At 50.0% G+C, this 19,637-nt stretch overlaps 1 long non-coding RNA gene across 1 annotated transcript; it reads left to right on the forward strand.

The window, feature by feature from the left end:
* Positions 1–9,269: 9,269 nt before the first annotated feature.
* LOC307197257 lies at positions 9,270–18,705 on the forward strand. The gene is made up of 3 exons (XR_013831364.1): positions 9,270–9,666; positions 10,311–10,418; positions 18,420–18,705. It is a non-coding gene; the product is annotated as an uncharacterized lncRNA (long non-coding RNA).
* Positions 18,706–19,637: the final 932 nt, after the last annotated feature.

A 19,637-nucleotide genomic window follows, 5' to 3' on the forward strand; every position in this document is an offset into this window, starting at 1 on the left:
AGCCAGGTGACCATTCCACCTGCCCACTCCAGAGAGGAGCTGGGCAGAAACGGGACTGTTCAGAGCTTTTGCAGCTGGTGGCGGGTAGGGGAGAGAATCCAGTTAGATCCAGCCTGAGGCCTCCCTGCGGAGCCTGATACCCATGCCCTTAGCCTGTTCTGGGGCTGGGGGCTCACCAGGCTGAGCTCTTCCTGGTCTGGCAGCTCCTGGCTAGGAGGAAGGGCCAGGCATGGCGTTGCCAGCTTTGCTGCTCCCCCACCTGGGCATTTTCTCTGTGCAGGGCATCTTTGGGCAAAGAGCAGGGGAGGGGAGGGGGAGGGCCGTGCCCTACGTGTCCCTGTGCAGGATCTGCTGAGCTGCCGCAGGATTGGGGAGGGCAGATGTGAGAAAGCTCTGCTTCCCAGCTGAGGGTTCTGGGCTGGTGAAGCAAACTGTCCCCAGAGATCACGGGGGACCCCCACCCTTCACCCCACATCAGGCCCCATACCCACCTCTGCAGCTGCCCCTGCCAGTGGCGTCGCCGTCTGTTGTCCTCTGAAGGCCCAGTACCAGGGCTTAGCTCTGTGGAGGGGCTGGAGCTCCCTCTGCCACCAGCCACAGCCTCTGAGGAAGGTGGATGGATCCTGGGCCCCTTCCCCTGGCCCCATAGAGACAGCCCATCTCAGATCCTGGACCTACCAGCCCTGAGATCCCCTAGCCAGAGCCCCCGACAGCTCCCTGCCCAGAAGTAGGAGCTAATGGGGTTTGCAGGAGCATCTGGGGCTGCTGTCGCTCCTGCCCCATTAGGGAAGGTGAGGGGGAAGTCAAGGTCAGTGTCCACCTTCCCCAGGGAGCCGAGCGTGGCACGAGTGGCCTCCGTCCCACCGGAAAGGGCACGTGGGCAAGACCTCAAAGACCAGATGGCCCACCTTTAAGCTGCTGCCCACCCACCAGGGTAGCTCCCTCACTGCGCAGAGACCCTCCTTCTGGCTGGAGCCAGCTTCCTAGGCAATTGCACTGGAAACCAGAGGATGGAGCCCCGGCTGTGCAGACACGGAAGCCAGTGCTGGGCACAGCCAGGCTGGAGTGAAGACAGGGGAGGGGCAGCAGACAGAGAGGGACCAACACGTGAGGTGAAGGCAAACCCAGTGCCCCCACTCCCCACACCACGTCGCGGGCGGGTGGCACCTCCCTGCCCCACGCTTGTCCTGACTCCCAGTGCCAGCGCCTCCACTTCCCTTTGGGGGCCTCTATTCTCTGCTCTCAGGCTGTGGGGCTTTGGGTGGGCTCACCCACCTCGCCCAGGGGCTGCCGGAGCACCCAGGCCTGGCCAGTCAGACCGTCCCCTTGGCCTCAAGGCCTTTGCCGAAGCTTACAGGAAAGTGTGGTTGCTCTACTGGCAGAAGTAGACGTCCAGCTGCTGATCGAAAGGTATCTCAGGGGAAGAGCTGGTCTGAGAATGAAGCCATCCCCTGAGGGAGGCAAGAAACCTGCCAGAAGGACTTCCCTGGTGGTGCTGTGGTTAAGAATCTGCCTTCCGATGCAGGGCACGCGGATTCGATCCCTGGTCGGGAAACTAAGATCCCACGTGCCACAGGGCAACTAAGCCTGCACACCGCAACTACTAAGCCTGCGAGCCACAACTAGAGAGAAGCCGACGCACCGCAACGGAAGATCCCGCATGCCGCAACTAAGACCCAACGCAGCCAAATAAATAAATAAATATAAAAATTTTTTTTAAAAAAGGAAAAAAAGAAACCTGCCAGAGTATTTGCACCGAGTGTCTGGATCCAACATTGCCTGAAGCAAGCCCGCCCCTGGACTTCAAAGGCACAGGGGCCAGGAAAGCCCCTCTGTGCAGACACTGGGACACCAGCTGTCTGACCATTGCAACTCAGAGGCCCACCCAGCACGTGGCCTGCCGGCCCCGCTGACCTTGCCAACTCCACCTCCCACCCCTCCACCCTGACCCCTTCCCTTTCCTAGAACCCCCAGGTCACTCCCTCTGCCTAACATCCCCTCCCTGAAGACCTGAGCATCTTCCCCCAGCCCCACCCGCCCCCACCCTGGCTGGGGTCCAGAGGCCCGCCCCCTTCCCCAGCTGTGGACACAGACTGAACCCCAGGGCTCAGCTTCCTGCAAGGGGCCAGCAAGGTGAGGCAGAGACCACAAGGAAGGAGAAACCATTTCTGTGCAACGAAAACGTGGTTCCCCGGGTCTCCTGTTGGGTGAGCAAGCGGGCACTCGACGTTGGGAGGTCCAGCTGCGGCTGGCCCTGAGCATGGGGCGGGCAAGGAGGGGAGAGGCCTCCATCCAGCTCCCGCAGGCCCGGCTAGGACACACTTCCCTGTCTGAAGGGCCACTTTCCGGAGGTCACCAGCTGTGTGGTTATTTCCTGGACGTTTTCTTTAAATCCCTTTACAGGAAACATCATATCACAACCACAAATAAAAGAAAAGTCAATGTCAGACGGTGTTGGCTTCTGGGCTTCCTGCTTGGAGGCTTCAGACTGTCAAAGTGTGTCCGCAGAAGCCTCCATGGCCTTCACCCTCTCCAAACCCTGCCTGCTGCCCGAGCCCAGCAGGCTGCTGGCCGCCCCCGGCATCCCTGTAGCCCCCCCCCGACTCGGGGAGGGGGCGTACAGGTGACTTCACCCAGGTGGCATCTCACTGGCGGGGGTCCGGGCTCCAGGACCTGTGGGAAATGGTTCTGCCCAGCAGGGGAGGTTGGACCAGCCTGAAGCGACAACAGCAACTTCCAGGGAACCCCCTGCCTCCAGACAAGGTGATCCCCCCCAGCCCATCCGGGCTGGGAGAAAGAAGCTGGTGTTGGGCCGCTCGGACCCTGAGCACGGAGGTTACGGGGACACGCGGGTGACCACTGTGTGGGCTGTTTGAAAAGGAGAGGCTTCGGGGCGGCAGCTCGTCCTTGGCCCCTCCCGGCGGCCTTGGCGTTCACGGTGTCCTCAGGGGCCAGGAACCACCCCCTCTGCTGCCTTTGCGTCTCCGGCTGCCGAGGGTCCTCTCTTCCCGCAGGCCAGCCTTGCTCACACCGCAGAGGACCAGGCGGTTTGGGGGGCGGCCGGACATCCGGGGAAGGGGGCCTTTTCGGGGCGCAGCACTCCCCTCTTGGCGGAGCTGGGCTCTGAGAAGCGGGTCGTCAAGCTCAGGTTGGTCTCTGTGGGGCTGCTTTTCTCACCTGCGGGACCTGGAGTTGCCTCCAGCCGCTGGCTGGACGGCTCGGCCCGCTATGTGGCCTCAGGGCTCCAGTGCCCCATCCCCGGTAGGTGAAGCTGAGGGGGGCGACCTGCACCCCATGCCCTGTGAGGGGAGGGGGAGCAGAGGGGACACCAGAGAGAGACTGCCTGGGTGCCTGGGTGCCCCAGGCCCCCCTCCCAGTGCACGCTGAGAGCCTTCATACAACTCACTGCCTGCTTTGCATCTGCAGTGAGGCGGCCGGGGCAGAGGGGACAGGTGGGCACCCAGCCCCCACTGTTTTCCTGCCCAGACATCCCTGCTTCTCTGCTCCCTGAGGACAGAGATGCCCTGGGCGTTTGCAGGCATGTCCCCAGGGCAGAGTGGGCAGGAGGCTGGCATCTGTTTTCTCACCTGCAGACTCAGGAGAGGAAGGTCCTTGTCTCCAGGGCCCCGCCAGGGATCTGCCTGCGCAGCTCGGAGCTCAGGGTGGCTGGCTTCTCCGGGCCCCCAGCAGCTCTGTCAGAGTACAGCATGCTGTGGGCCGTAAGGGGCAGACCCTGTGCCCGAGGCTCCCAGGACACGCAGGACAGGACCTGGCCTGGGACCTGGCTCCCTTCCCTCCCTAGTATAGATGAGCCAGGAACCAGTAGTACCAGGGGACGCCTGACAACGAGCTGGGCAGCAGGCAGGGGCAGAAACTGAGGCTCAGGGGGTCCACGAGGCTGGGACACGGGGCAGGTCCCAGCCGGGGGTCTTCCCTGTGGAGGGACCTACAGGGCTATCGGTGGGTCCCTCCCTCCCTTCCCGCCCTCCTCACAGTACAGATCAGCGCAGGCCTCGGCAACATGATAGCTTTTGCTGAAAATTCATTGAATTGAGCAAAAAAAAGTGGTGAGCAGAGAGTAGAATCTGCTGTGTTGTTTCCAAGGGCCGGAGAGGAGGCCCATGTGTGAGGTCACTCAGATCCCCTCTGGCCCGTTTCTGCTTTTGTACAGATGCCCTCATGTCGCCAGTGGTGGCCAAGGGCCTCAAGAAGGCTGGATGAGGGCTGGGCCTTGCTGATCAGCCTGGGCTCAGGGCATCTGCAGCTCTGCTGGCCCTCATCAGCCAGGCCCCTGCCCACCTCGTCTCAGGCCACTTTACTGGCTGAAAGCTGCCCAGACGCCCTAGGAAATTGCCCGTCTTGTTTACGTTTTCACATGTATCAGCATAAAAATGCCCACAGTCCTCTCGTTTCCGCTGCATATGTAATCATCTTCTTTTTCACTCTTAATGTGGAAGAAAAATGTATCGCTCACCACGCCCCATTTGTGTTTAGAAAGGGTCGATTTTGCCCTTCCCTAATCTCTGCAGGCCTGTCTTTCTGGAAGGTGAACCGGGGCGTTCCAGCCTCCTGCCCTGCTTAGTTCCCAGCTCCTGGGGGAGATGGATCCGGAGGGACAGTGACAGGGCGTCTCAGGAGCCCCTGCTCTGCTGTGTCCTCAGAAATTCGGGCTCTGGGAATGTACACGTCTCTCCTCTCCAATTAGTGTGGAGAATGGGGATAAACTTCCCCTGTTCTCCTTCCAATGCTATAAGGCTGCCCCCGGGCCTGCAATTGGCACAAAGGGGCCTCCTCTGACCCCTGGACTTCCAAGAGTAGACCCGTCTACCCCCACATCCAGCCTCCTGATTGGGTCTTTGCCCTGAAAACACTGAACTGACATCTCTCAGTGTGATGAGTCCGCGTGGTCTTCATGGGCATCCCCCACGCTGCTCTGTGGCCAGGGCCAAAAAGGTGACAGTGCAGCCCTCAACCTTATCTTCACTCTTGCAAAATAGACCTTGGCTTCAGGTGTGGCTTGAGGAGCAAGTGAATATGCCGGTAGAGGGCTGACCTGTTTTTATTAAAAAATTAATTTATTTATTTTTGGCTGCATTGGGTCTTCGTTGCCGTGCGCGGGCTTTCTCTAGTTGTGGCGAGCGGGAGCTACTCTTCGTTGCGGTGCGCGGGCTTCTCACTGCGGTGGCTTCTCTTGTTGCGGAGCACGGGCTCTAGGCACATGGGCCTCAGTAGTCGTGGCACATGGGCTTAGTTGCTCCGCAGCATGTGGGAGCTTCCCGGACGAGGGCTCGAACCCGTGTCCCTTGCACTGGCAGGCAGATTCTTAACCACTGCACCACCAGGGAAGTCCCTGACCTGTTTATTTATTTATTTATTTATTTATTTTTGGCTGCATTGGATCTCCATTGCTGCACATGGGCTTTCTCAAGTTGTGGCCAGCGGAGGCTACTCTTTGTTGTGGTGCATGGGCTTCTCATTGCGGTGGCTTCTTTTGTTGCGGAGAACGGGCTCTAGGCACGCGGGCTTCAGTAGTTGTGGCACGTGGGCTCAGTAGTTGTGGCTCGTGGGCTCTAGAGCGCAGGCTCAGTAGTTGTGGTGCACGGGCTTCGTTCCTCTGCGGCATGTGGGATCTTCCCGGACCAGGGCTTGAACCCGTGACCCCTGCATTGACAGGCAGATTCTTAACCACTGCAGCACCAGGGAAGCCCCCTGACCTGTTGGTTTTGATGAGTGTGTGAACCTCGTATTACGTGATGCAGAAGAAATTCATTCGAAAACAAAGTCAAGGAAACAACAGGGTGGATCACGCTAGAAGCTGATGATATCACTGCTCCAAAGTGTCTCCAACCAGAACTTAGCAGCGAAGGGAGAAATTGTCGGGAAGGCCACACAGTCTTTTTAGGTGTCTGAAACATTGATTCACATTGTTCATTTTATTGCTGCATAGTTGATTTGCAATATTATATTAGTTTCAGGTGTACAACATAGCGATTCAACGTTTTTCTAGATTATACTCCACATAAAGTTATTACCAGGACTTCCCTGGTGGTCCAGTGGGTAAGACTCCACATTCCACACTCCCAATGCAGGGGGCGCAGGTTTCATCCCTGGTCAGGGAACTAGATCCCACACGCCGCAACTAAGAGTTCGCATGCTGCAACTAAAGATCCCACGTGCTGCAACTAAGACCTGGCACAGCCAAATAAGTAAATAAATAAATATATTTTTTAAAATTAAATAAAGTTATTACCAAATAATGGCTATATTTCCCTGTGCTAAACAGTGAATCCTGGTTGCTTATCTATTTTATACATAGGAGTTTGCATCTGTTAATCCCATACCCCTATCTTGTCCTTCTCCCTCTCCTCTTCCCACTGGTAACCATCAGTTTGTTCTCGTATATGTGAGTCTGATTCCATTTTGTTATATTCACTAGTTTGTTTTATTTTTAAGATTCCACATATAGGGAATTCCCTGGTGGTCCAATGGTTAGGACTTGCCACTTTCACTGCCAGGGCCTGGGTTCGATCCCTGGTGGGGGAACTAAGATCCCACAAGACGCGTGGTGTGGCCAAAAAACAGATTCCACATATAAGTGATAACATACAGTATTTATCTTTTCCTGTCTGACTTATTTCACTAAGCATAATAATCTCTAGGTCCATCCATGTTGTTGCAAATGGCAGAATTTCAGTCGTTTTTATGGCTGAGTAATATTCCATTGTGTATATATACCACATCTTCTTTATCCATTCCTCTGGCAATGGATACTTAGGTTTGAAACATTTATTCATCTTGTTTTGATCACCCGTATGTCAGATGACAACAAATGCTGTGGGATTTTAAAAAATCAAAAAACAAAACTAATAAGTCAACATCTCTCTTTTCAGAAGGGCACCTGTGCAATTTCTTTGTGAAGCCAGAAGAAAGCTCTGGAATTCCTTCCTTCCTTCCTCTGGAATTCCTTCTCCTTCCTTTGTGCAAAAAGTTATGGTAAATCTCATAATTTTGTTGGTTGCCTCACTTGGAGTCGAAAGTCAATTTCCTTTCACACTAATGTGCTGTTTTTTCTTGAAATCATTATCGTTAACATTACTCTCCCAGGACACACTTCTGTGTTGGCTCGGCCTGTCTGTTCTGTTCACTCTGTGTCCCCAGCTCCTTCTTCTGTAAACCTGCAGCCACGCCGGCTACACAGGCAGAATCCAGTCACTTGTGACGTAGTTATTTTAAAGTGTTGGGCCCGCTGGGTTGGGAAAAATGGGAAAGAATACAGAATGCCCCCCGCACCCCCTCAGCCACGCTAAGCCCAGCAGTGTCCTCAGCTGCACCCCTCCCCCACCGGCAGCTGACCACGCCCCCTCCTCCCGCCCACCCCTCCCTGCCTGGCCCCCGTCCCTGCCCACCTCCCCTCCAAGCGGCACGTCCTGGGGCTCGGCCTCTTATGCTCCCGGTTTTTCTGCATTTGGGGTTGCTGTTTCCCTCCTGACCTTTCTCTCAGCTCGGTCATGCATTCAAAATGACGCTTTCTGTATTTTACATCGTTTTCCATTCCAAAATCCAAACGATTTTCCTTCGTTTCATTGAGAAGGCCTTTCGAGTGATAGAAAACACCTCGTTGCTGAAAATGAGGCTCTTCCTTCCTAATCGTTGATTTATTTTTGTCAGGGGCCGACCTGGCTGTAACTCGCTATAACAGTGTGTTGGGTGAACCGGCTCCCTCCTGCCCCAGCCCCAGGCCCCGCCGTGGTCCGCGGCTCTGGTTCCCTACACAGGCAGCTTCGCGCCCCGGAGGATGGGGCTGTACCCGCCCCCCGCGTTCACAGTGGCAGCCTAGTAAATGCTCCCCCTCTGGCCTGAGGGGTGCACGTGGAGGTTGTGTGGCAGCGCCCGTGGATGGAGAACCAGCCTTGGGTTCGGCGTCTAGCGTCTTCAGCAACCGCCGGCATCGCCGGGGAGGGGCGCCTTCCTCCGGCACCTGCAGGAGCCCCGGCCCAGTGCCTCCAGGCGCGTCCGGAAGGGGGCGCGCGGCTGCGGCCCGGCGGGCCTGGCGGCACCGCCACCTGCCGGCCGCGAGGTGAACTGCTGCCCCGCGGACCCCGCGCTTCCAGCGTCCGGGAGGTGTCGGGGTCCTGGCCTAAAGAAGTACACGAGTGAAGTAAGTCAGAAAGAAAAGGACAAATACCGTATGCTAACACATATATAGGGAATTTAAGAAAAAGAAAATGTCATGAAGAACCTAGGGGTAAGACAGGAATAAAGACACAGACCTACTGGAGAACGGACTTGAGGATATGGGGAGGGGGAAGGGCGAACTGTGACAGGGCGAGAGAGAGGCATGGACATATATACACTACCAAACGTAAGGTAGAGAGCTAGTGGGAAGCAGCCGCATAGCACAGGGAGATCAGCTCGGTGCTTTGTGACCGCCTGGAGGGGTGGGATAGGGAGGGTGGGAGGGAGGGAGACGCAAGAGGGAAGAGATATGGGAACATATGTACATGTATAACTGATTCACTTTGTTATAAAGCAGAAAGTAACACACCATTGTAAAGCAATTATACCCCAATAAAGATGTTAAAAAAAAAAAAAAAAGGAGTACACGGACTGTCACCTTTTTAACCTCCTCTTTTTCCGTCCCTTTAGGTCCTGGACCCGTGTTCTCTCCGTCTTCCCAATGTGTGTTGCTCAGCCTTTCGTCTATAATGTAAGTTGCACATAGCTCTCCCAGATTGGGGCCTTCTGGCCTTGCTTGTGAGGCAAAAATTCTTGATTTTTACGTGGAAAAACTAGCACCCTTTATTTATCAGCTCTGGCTTTGGGGTCATGTTGACAAAAATCTTCCCAGGCCTGAGGTTAAGGAGGGATTCTCCTTTGGTTCCCCCAGTCCTTCCATGGTTCTGTTTATTCTGTGTCTAATTTTGGTCAAACTGGGACTTGCTCCGGATTCAGCTGCATTCCTCACATGGTCCCCTTTCCCCGGGGACTTATGAGCCGCTCTGTGCATGAGAGTTCCACAGGATGTCCTGCTCTGTTCCGCTCTCAGACTGCCCCACCCCGTTCTAATTATCCAGGTCTGGATACGCTCTACCCGCCGCTAAGGCGAGTAACCCTTCAGGACTTTCACTTTCCAGAAGTCTTCTGGGTGTTCTTGCTTGTTTTTAAAATTTATTTTATTCAAGTACAGTTTATTGACAATGTTGTGTTAATTTTTTCTTTCTTTCTTTTTGGCCACACCGTTTGGCATGCCTGCGGGATCTTAGTTCCCAGTCCAGAGATCGAACCCACGCCCCCTGCAGAGGAAGCTCAGAGTCTTATGGTTTTCTAAGTAAGGAGCCTCCATTTTTAGAGTACAGTTGGATGAATCTCGACGAATGGGCAGCTGCACCACCCACCTCCCACAGAGCCCTGGCACGCCCTCCCTGCCCACTCCACTCGCTGGAGCCTTGCCTGTTCTTGGACTTCACGCGAATGGAATCGCACTGTCCATCCTCCTCTGTGTCGGGCTTGTTCACTCAGCGTAAGGATGTCCAGACCCTTCAGCTGTTCGCTGCCTTGTATCACCGGGCAGCACCCCGCCGCACAGCTGTGAGTCATCCCAGGCTGCATGCCCGGCAGGGTTGGCCAGTCTTGGATGGGCCGCTTGTTGCCAATGTGCACGTTCAGGTTTGTGTGGCTGTGTATCTTCATCTTAGGTGAAGACTTGGGTGTGGTGGAATTTACGGGGCATGGGGTAAGGAATATGATTGACCCTGCCACGTCGGCCAGATCATATTCCTCGGTGGCTGTTTTATAGTTTATATATTTTATATTTCTGCCGGCAAGGTGTGAAACCTCTAGTTGCTCCTGGCCAACATCCTGGCCAACACTAGGTATTTTCAGTCTCTTTAAAGCTCGTGAGTGGGTAGTGATATCCCATTGTGTGTGTGCAACTTTTTATTTTGAAATACTTTAAGATTTCAGAAAAGTTGAAAAATTAGTACAGAGAGTTCCCATATACCCTCCATCCAGGTCCTCCTAATGTTCACAACTAACACAGCCTTAGAACAATTCTGAAAAGCAGGCAGCTACCTTTGACACAACACTAGTAACTATAGGACTTATTCAGATGTTGGCCACTTTCCCACTATGCCTTTGCCCCCGGACCCACGTTGTGTTTGGTTGTCATGGCTCCTTTGTCCACCCCCGTCAGTGCTGGGTCTTCAGTGTTTGCCTGTTTACTGTGACCTTGACACTTTTGCAGGGCATCGGTCAGCTCTTTTGTTGAATGCCCCTTAATTTGGACGTGTCTGATGTTTTCTCTGGATTAGAATGAAGTCATACATTTTGGCAAGAGGCGATGTGTCCTCCGGCATTGTATCGGGGACAACACAGCATCCATCTGTCTCATGGCCAGTGACGTTAACCTTGATGCCAGGGTAAGGTGCATTTCTCCATGGTAAAGTCACTGTTTTTCTCTTAGTAATCAATAAATATCTAGCGGGGAGATTCTGAAAACATCCTCTTTCCCATCACACGCCCTCAACACTAATTTCAGCATCTACCCATGGGTCTCGCCTACAGTGATCACTGTGGTGTTTGTCTAATGGTGTTTTCAATTTCTCTCATTCCTTCCATATTTATTAGTTAGAGTTTTTCAGTTAAGGAAGAGCTGTGCCTTCTCTCCCATTTACTTATTTATTCAATTATTTATATCAGTATAGAATCTTAGATATTTAACTTATTCTATGGGTTATAGTCCTGTATTATCATTATTTATTTTGTGGCTCAAATTGTCCAAGCTCGGCCTTTGGGAACTATTTCAATCAGCCCCTGTGTCCTTTTAACATACCTCCATTGGGGCTTCCCTGGTGGCGTAGTGGTTAAGAATCCACCTGCCAATGTTGGGGACACGGGTTCGAGCCCTGGTCGGGGAAGATCCCACGTGCCACGGAGCAACTAAGCCCGTGCACCACAACTACTGAGCCCGTGTGCCACAACTACTGAGCCCGTGCGCCTAGAGCCCGTGCTCCACAACAAGAGAAGCCACCGCAATGAGAAGCCCGTGCACCGCAAAGAAAAGTAGCCCCCGCTCGCCACAACTAGAGAAAGCCCACGCACAGCAACGAAGACCCAACGTGGCCAAAAATAAAATAAATAAATTTATTTTAAAAAACCCTCCATTATTTATTGTTAATTTAGGTGAAATTCACAGGACATAAAATTAACCATTTTAATGTGTATGATTCAGTGGTGTTTCGCACATTCACAATGACGTCCGACACCACCAGTAACTAGCTCACAAATGTCACCTCCCCAAAAGGAGACCCCCACCCATTAGCAGTTTCCAGCTGCTCTCCCTCTAGGCCCCTGGATTTATCCGTTCTAGATATTTCATTTCATATACATGGAATCATCAATATGTAATACTTTGTGTCTGGCTCTTTCACTCAGACTAATGTGTTAGAGTTTCCTTCTTGGTGTAGCCTGTGTCAGGGCTGCATCCCTATGTGGCTGAATAATACTCCACTGGATAGACGGACCACACTTCGATTATCCTTCATCTGTTGATGGGCATTTGGGTTGCTTCCACCTTTTGGCCCTCGTGAGTAGTGCTGCCGCGAACACGTGTGCTCAAGTATTTGTTTGAGTGCCTGTTTTCAACTGAGTATTTCCCTAAGAGTGGGATTGCTGGTCATTCTATGTTTAACTATTTGAGGAAGAGCCAAACTGTTTGCCGCATCAAGCGCACCATGTTACCTTCCCACCAGCAATGGGTGAGGGTACCCATTTCTGCAAGTCCTCACCAATACTCGTTATTATTAGTTTTTTTAAAGTCCTGTATAGTTATCCTAGTAGGTGTGAACTGGTGCCTCGTTGTGGTTTTGATTTGCGTTTCTGTAATTACTAATGACGTTGAGCATCGTTTCATGTGCTGTTGGCCATCTGTATGTGCTCTTTGGAAAAGTATCTATTCACCCAGTCTAGTCCTCTGTGCATTTTTTAGTTGGGTTGTTTGTCTTTCTGTTAGGTAAGAGTTCTGTATATATTCTGATTAGCAGACCTTTATCAGATATATGATTTGTAAATATTTCCTCCCATTCTGTTGGTCGTCTCTTCACTTTTTGGATAATATCCTTTAATGCACAAAAGCTTTTTTAAAAAAATTTAATTTAATTAATTTGTTTTTTTGGCGTCTCTGCCCGGCATGTGGGATTTTAGTTCCCTGACCGGGATCGGACCCAAGACCCCTGCAGTGGAAGCTCGGAGTCCTAACCACTGGACCGCCAGGGAATTTCCAAATGCACAAAAGCTTTTAATTTTGATGAAGTCCAATAACCAATTTTTTTCTTTTATTGATCATTCTTTTGGTATCCTATTTGAGAATCCATTTTCAAATTCAAGGTCATATCTACACACTGCTATATTTAAAATGGATAACCAACATGGACCTACTGTATAGCACAGGGAATTCTCAATATTATATAACAACCTAAATTGGAGAAGAATTTGAAAAAGAATATACATGTATATGTATAACTGAATCACTTTGCTGTACATCTGAAACTAACGCAACATTGTTAATCAACTATACTCCGGGATAAAATAAAAACTTTTGGGGCGGGAGGGAGGCTCAAGAGGAAGGGACTCTATGTATACATACAGCTGATTCACTGTGTGAATCTACAGCAGACACTAACACAACATTGTAAAGCAATTATGCTCCAATTAAAAAAAAGGTCACACACTAAGAATATCTACATGTCTGCATTTAGGAGTTCTTTTAAGGTTTTTTAAAAAATTTAATTTTAATTTTATTTTTGGCTGCGTTGGGTCTTCATTGCTGTGCGCGGGCTTTCTCTAGCTGCAGCGAGCAGGGCCTACTCTTTGTTGCGGTGCGTGGGCTTCTCATTGCGGTGGCTTCTCTTGTTGCAGAGCATTGTCTCTAGGCGCGCGGGCTCCAGTAATTGTGGCACACGGGCTTCATTAGTTGTGGCTCGCAGGCTGTAGAGCGCAGGCTCTGAAGTTGTGGCGCACGGGCTTAGTTGCTTTGCAGCATGTGGGATCTTCCTGGACCAGGGCTCAAACCCGTGTCCCCTGCATTGGCAGGGGGATTCTTAACCACTGCGCTACCAGCAAAGTCCCTGCATTTAGTATTTTTAATATAAATAAAATAGTTATTCTGAAAAAAACCAGAAAGTTTTAAAAAATGATAGAAAAAAATTCAAGATCGTGAAGACTTACCCTGTATTCTCTTCTAAAGAGTTTTATAGTGTTAGGTCTTACATTTAGGCCGTTGATCTATTTTAATTTTGTAGGTGGTGTGATGGTGGAGGTCCAGCTTCATTCTTTTGCATGTGGCTACCCAGTTTGCTGAAGAGGAAGTTTTTTCCCCATTGAATGGTCCTGGCACCCTTGTTGAAAACCAATTTGCCATAGATATATGGATTTTTTTCCAGACTCCTGGTCCTACCCCATTGATCTCTATGTCTGTTCTATGCTGTAACCACACTTTTTTTGTTGTTTGTTTTTCTCTCTCTCTTTTTATTTTTAAATTATTTTTTATTTTTGGCTGTGTTGGGTCTCCGTTGCTGCGTGCGGGCTTTCTCTAGTTTCAGTGAGTGGGGGCTGCTCTTCATTGCTGTGTGTGGGCTTCTTGTTACGGTGGCTTCTCTTGTTGCGGAGCACGGGCTCTAGGCACACGGGCTCAATAGTTGTGGCTCGTGGGCTCAGTAGTTGTGGTGCATGGGCTTAGTTACTCCGCGGCATGTGAGATCTTCCTGGACCAGGGCTTGAACCCGTGTCCCCTGCATTGGCTGGTGGATTCTTAACCACTGGGCCACCAGGGAAGTCCCACAATGTTTTGATCATGATAACTTTGTAAGTTTTGAGATCAGGAAGTATGTCTTCCAACTTTTTTTTTTCAATATTGTTTTGGCTATTCAGAGCCCCTTGAGATAACATGTGAATTTTAGGGTCAGCTTTTCCATTTCTGCAAAAAAAGATGTGGGAATCTTAATAGGGATTCCCTTGAGTCCGTAGACAGCTTTGGGTAGTACTGCCTCCTTACCAGTATTAAGCCTTTCAATTCAAGATGGATGGATGGATGTCTTCCCATTTATTTAGGTCTTCTTTAATTGCTTTCCACAGTAATATGTAGTTTCTGGTCTTTCATCTCTTTGGTAAAATTTGTTCCTAGGTATTTTATTTTTTTTGGATGCTATTGTAAATGGAATTGTGTTCTTAATTTCCTTTTCAGATTGTTCATTGCTAGTGTGTAGAAATAGAACCAATTTTTTAAATAGTATTTATTTATTTATTTAGTTTCTGTCAGTGTTGGGTCTTCATTGCTGCGTGTGGGCTTTCTCTAGTTGCGGCGAGTGGGGGCTACTCTTCGTTGTGGTGCGTGGGCTTCTCATTGTGGTGGCTTCTTTTGTTGCGAAGCACGGGCTCTAGGCACGTGGGCTTCAGTAGTTGTGGCTTGTGGGCTCTAGAGCGCAGGCTCAGTAGTTGTGGCGCACAGGCTTAGTTGCTCCGCGGCATGTAGGATCTTCCCGGATCAGGGCTCGAACCCGTTTCCCCCGCATTGGCAGGCGGATTCTTAACAACTGCACCACCAGGAAAGCCCCTATAACCAATTTTTCTGTGTTGATCTTGTATCCTGCAATTTGTTAAATATGGTTATTAGCTGTGGTCATTATGGGAGATTTCTTTAGGATTTTCTATATACAAGATCAAGTCACCTGTGAATACGGGTAGTTTTACTTCTGCCTTTCCCATTTAGATGCCCTTTCTTTCTTTCTTTCTTTTTCTAACTGCTTTGGCTAGAATTTCCAGTACAATGTAGAATAGAAGTGGTGAAAGTATAGTTTACCTGTCTGTATTCATGTTTTAAGTTTTCCTACAAAGAACAAGGAAAGGACATCTGAAAGGCCACTGGCTGTTCAGAAAAGTTGGAAAATTATTGGAAAGGTGACAGAGAAAGCAAAAATACTCTATCATGGGACAGAGAGAAACGTGTCATTGTGATTTTTATTAAATCTATAAACATCTGTTTAATAAAAATTACAATGACACGTTTCTCTCTGTCCCTATTTTGTTTGTGTCCTCTTTTGTAAAAGTCTTACATTTATGTATATTGAGTACAAAATATTATTATTTTTGATATAAAGAGTTAAGATAAATCCCTGTGTCACGAAACAAAAAGAAACATCATGGAAGTATGTTATATGTTCAGCACGCATATTGTTTGTTTAATTAGTCCTACTGTTATTACTAATGCCATGTTAGTCATTGTTATTTTGTGTAAAAATAGCATTTATGTAACAGAAAAGTAAATAACACAGAAGGACGTATAGTTTCAAAAAGCCCTGTTTCTCACTTTTTATGTTAAAGTAACAACAGTGGTTAGGGGACTTCCCTGGTAGTCCAGTGGGTAAGACTCCCAATGCAGGGGGCCCAGGTTCGATCCCTGGTCGGGGAACTAGATTCCGCATGCATGCCGCAACTAAGAGAAGTCCACATGCCGCAACTAAAAGATCGTGCATGCTGCAACTAAGACCTGGTGCAGCCAAAATAAATAAATAAATAAATACTTTTAAAAAGTAACAACGGGTGTCACACTATGTTGTGTAATTGTTTATTACATAGGGTGTTTCTCACACATGCTGTTTTAGGTACTGTGCACAGTAGTAAACGTCGGCAGTGCCGTGTCTCTGGCTGGATGGGTAAAGGTTGGTCGGGAGCAAGCCTCAAAGGCACCGCCGCTGGGGGAGCAGAGATCTCGGCAGGTGTGTTTCTCTCTGACCCGAGGGTGGACACGCAGGGGGCCCTGAGAGAGGATCAGGAGAGAAGATGGGAGGGTTAGCCGGGGAGCCCCACAAGGCTTGGGACAGAGAGCAGTGCCCTCATCTAGGAACCATGGCCTGAGCAGGTCACAACTGGTGCCTCACACTCCAGGGTGCCTGCCCCTCCCTGGTAGGCAGGGTTCGCCCACCGCCCGCTTCTGTTTCTGGAAGGAAGAGGCCCAGGCTTCACTCAAGGGGAGAAATGGAAGAGTCCCAGAAGAAACAGAAAAGACGGTCCGCTCTGGAAGGTGGAGGATTCTCCAGCTCCCTTGGGAGGCCTCTGGAGGGGTCCAGGGTGATGAGCCCGCCCAGGTTCGCAGCGCTCCCACCAGCTTCCGAGGGTGGAGACGCTAGGTCTCCCTGATCTCTGAGTAACTCCACCTCGGGCTGACCTGGGTCCTCTGCAGCAGCTGGACCAACAAGTTCTGGCCAAGGGGACACCAGCCGGTGGGGCGGCCCTCCTCCCTCTCCCTCCCGGGCTCACAGGTGGGACCTGAGCCTGGGCAGGAGCCCCCATCGAGGAAGTCGGAGCCGTCAAGGAGAGTCAGGCGGGTCCCTGAGTCCTGGGGACCCTGCATCCAGCCCTAGACCACCTCTACTAAAGGGGGAAATGTCCTCTGCCCTTTTTAAAAAAATATTTATTTATTTATTTGCTTGCACCAGGTCTTAGTTTGGGAAGGCGGGCTCCTTAGTTGTGGCATGAGAACTCTTTGTTGCGGCATGCACGTGGGATCTAGTTCCCTCTTCAGGGATCGAACCCAGGCCCCCTGCATTGGGAGTACGGAGTCTTATCTACTGCACCACCAGGGAAGTCCCCCATCCTCTGCCTTTTCAAGCCACTTTTATTTGGAGGTGTCCCGACACTCTCAGTTGAGCTGGATCCCAGCTGGTACGGCGGCCCCCCTGACGAAGGCTCCAGAGACAGCAGGGAGTGGGGAGACCAACGCAGACAGAGGAGAGGGACCTGGATGAAAGGGGTCAGTGCAGAAAGCAGAAGACAGGCCTTTAGAAATCTGTAATTGAACTAAAATGAGAAAAAAAGCTGCACTTAGGAAAGAGTACTATCTATGAGGAGAATCAGAAAAAAACAACACGAACTCAGGTAAATAACACAGCCATTCTCCACGTCTGTGTGGACACTGACCCGTGTCCTACAATTTAACTAAATTTTTTAAAACCAAATGAACTAAAAGGCTTTATTGACATCACAGTATATTCGAGAATCATTTTAAGAGCATTACAGCTGAAAGAGAATGGCATGTTTACCGTCTTGTCATGCACTATTTTTTTGGAAAAAAAATAGAAAGTAATACAAAGAAATCCTATTAAGTAACTTGGAGCAGCATTTGGAAAAAGTACACCTATTTACAGATTTTTTAAAAATATGATTTTACCTACATAGTCACAATGTGCCTCTATAATGAGACAAGCCCTTAAAGCTCATGGGATTTTGTAAACATCGTGGCATTCTCACCACGTCATTTCTCAGCATTTTCCATGGGGAGGGTTGATCATCGTGCATGGGACTGATCCCATCAAGGTTTCCACACAGCTCGTCAATTCGCCCCCATCCGGACCCCTTCTGCGCTGGACCATTGGTCCATTTGTCCCTCCAGCATCTGTCCCGCTCCATGTGCCTCAAGGAAACCTGTGATTTCCTGCTTTTTCTCTTTCAAGGCCGCTTGCCTTACCTCCTCAAACCTCTGACCCTTGCTCTAGACAGCTTGCTCTCACTGTACAAATAATAAATGTTGGAGAGGGTGTGGAGAAAAGGGACCCTCTGACGCTGTTGCGGGGAATGAAAGTTAGTGTGACCACTGTGGGAAACAGTATGGAGGTGCCTCAGAAAACTAAAAATAGAACTACCAACAATCCCACTCCTGGACATCTATCCAAAGAAAACTCTAATCCAAAAACATACATGCACCACTATGTTCATAGCAGCACTATTCACAATAGCCGAGACGTGAAAACAGCCTAATGTCCGTCAACAAATGAATGGATAAAGAAGACATGGTACATGTGTACAACGGAATATTACTCAACCACAAAAAAGAATGCAATAATGCCGTTTGCAGCAACATAGACAGACCTAGAGATTATCATACTAAGCAAAGTAAGTCAGAGGAAAAACAAATACCGTATGATATCACTTACATGTGGATTCTAAAATATGGCACAAATGAACTTATCTATGAAACAGAAACAGACCCACAGACACAGAGAACGGACCTGTGGTTGCCAACGGGGAGGGGATTGGGGGAGGGGTGGAGTGGGAGGTTGGGATTAGCAGATGAAACCTATTATATACAGGGTGGATAAGCCACAAGGTCCTGCTGTGGAGCACAGGGAACTATATTCACTCTCCTGTGATAAACCATAATGGAAAAGAATATTGAAAAAAGAATGCATATATAGATATAAAACTGAATCACTTTGCTGTACAGCAGAAATTAACAAAACATTGGAAATCAACTACACTTCAATTTTTGAAAATGTAAAAAAGTAGGCAATTTGCTCTTGAAACCGGGAGGGGGTGTCCCTGTAGGCTCCAGGGCACAGAAGCCTTTTTTTGTCCCCGGTTTCTTGTAGGCAAGACTCCAGTCCATGACCTTCCCTGGGTTCCAAAGGGCGGATTCGAACAGTTCCTAATCAGGGGGGAAGCAGCCAGGAAACCACCTGAGGCGAGATTCGAGGGACCCGAGAAGCCCCTCAAGATTCGGAGAGCGACCAGCTGAGATGAGATTACGGGAGTACAAGCCCTGCACACACCCTGATCTTGTCAGCAACCCCTTCCTTGAAGTACTGAGTATTGATGGGTACCGCCTCATCAAATCCTCCCGGGTGGGGACACATAGTTTTTCAAGGCAAGTGTCCCCCTGTGCCTGGCAGAGCAATAAAGCTATTCTTTTTGTACTTCACCCGAAACTCTGTCTCCGAGATTCCATTTGGCACCGATGCACAGAGGCTGAGCTTTCGGCATCACTCTCGATTTTCATTCTGTGAGAGTAACTTCTCCTCCTACTGTGTCCAGCTTTAGTGGTTGAGGATCTTCTCCTATTCTGCCTCATTTTCCTCTTAGGAGATGACAGTGTGGCGGCTGCCGGCATTAGAACCGCGCGCAGAACTGGGGGTGCCCAGCTGGTCCTGCGGGAACCACCGCCCCAGGACTGCCTCACCTACTTCTTGTCTGTTTCTCTCTTTCTTTTCTTTAAATTTATTCATTTATTTATTTATTTTTGGCTGCGTTGGGTCTTCGTTGCTGCACACGGGCTTTCCCTAGTTGCAGCGAGCGGGGGCTACTCTTCGTTGTGGTGCGCAGGCTTCTCATTTTCACCACTTTATTATAAAAGGCTGTAACTCAGGGATGGCCAAATGGAAGAGGCGTGTAGGGCAAGGTGTGTGGCAGAGGGCATGGAGCTCCCTGCTCTCTCGGAGCACAACGCTCTTCCTGCATGTTCACCAACCCAGAAGCGCTCCCAGCCCCATCCTTTTGGGTTTTTATGGGCATGACTGACTAAATTATTGGCCAGGGGTGATTGAGCTCAATATCCAGCCCCTCCCCGCTCCCCAGAGGTCAGAGGGTGAGGTTGAGTCCCAACCCTCTAATCACTTGGTTGGTTCCCCTGGCAACCAGCCCCCACTCCTAGGAGCTTTCCAGAGACCACCTTGTTAACATAAACTCAAGTGTGATTGAAAGAGTCTTGATATGAATATCAAAATGCACCTTTATGACTTTTTCTTTTTACTTTAATAGACAGAATTATTATTTGTAGTATTTACACACATAGTCTTCCATGGTAATGTTAA

The sequence above is a fragment of the Stenella coeruleoalba genome (genome assembly GCF_951394435.1).
Source record: "Stenella coeruleoalba genome assembly, chromosome: 1".
Lineage (NCBI taxonomy): Eukaryota > Metazoa > Chordata > Mammalia > Artiodactyla > Delphinidae > Stenella > Stenella coeruleoalba.